This window comes from Bison bison, unplaced genomic scaffold (assembly GCF_000754665.1).
Source record: "Bison bison bison isolate TAMUID 2011002044 unplaced genomic scaffold, Bison_UMD1.0 scf7180017860989, whole genome shotgun sequence".
In the NCBI taxonomy this organism is placed as follows: Eukaryota; Metazoa; Chordata; class Mammalia; order Artiodactyla; family Bovidae; genus Bison; species Bison bison.
In genome coordinates this window covers 15,927-16,234 of record NW_011491561.1, presented here as the reverse complement: position 1 = coordinate 16,234, position 308 = coordinate 15,927, and the positions used below count along the sequence as shown (strand labels likewise).

The 308-nt window shown below is 37.0% G+C and overlaps 1 protein-coding gene across 1 annotated transcript in view; it reads right to left on the bottom strand.

Annotated features, from left to right (window-relative positions):
- LOC104982933 (probable E3 ubiquitin-protein ligase MID2) overlaps window positions 1-308 on the bottom strand; it is a 7,253-nt gene that overhangs the window by 5,172 nt on the left and 1,773 nt on the right. The gene's annotated exons all lie outside the window — the stretch shown is intronic.

The window sequence follows — 308 nt, the reverse complement described above, 5'->3', positions numbered from 1 at the left end:
TGCTGCTTGGTGGCAGAACAAAACACCTGAGAATAACTCAATTACAGGACAAATTGTTTTGCCCTGTAATTACTGGGATGTAAATAACATCTAATAGCTCACTTTGTTAGAGTGATTGTTGCATCATCAATAATTAGAGAAAATATCTGTTGTGTAGGATCATTCCCAACAAAGAATTCCTTAAAGTCATATGACAAAAGTAGTTAGTTACTAGGAGCCAACAGCTGGGTATGGCAAGAGCTGTATAATACAAAACACATCTGACAGACACCGTTGGTCAATGTAACACCCACCCACTACTTTTTTTT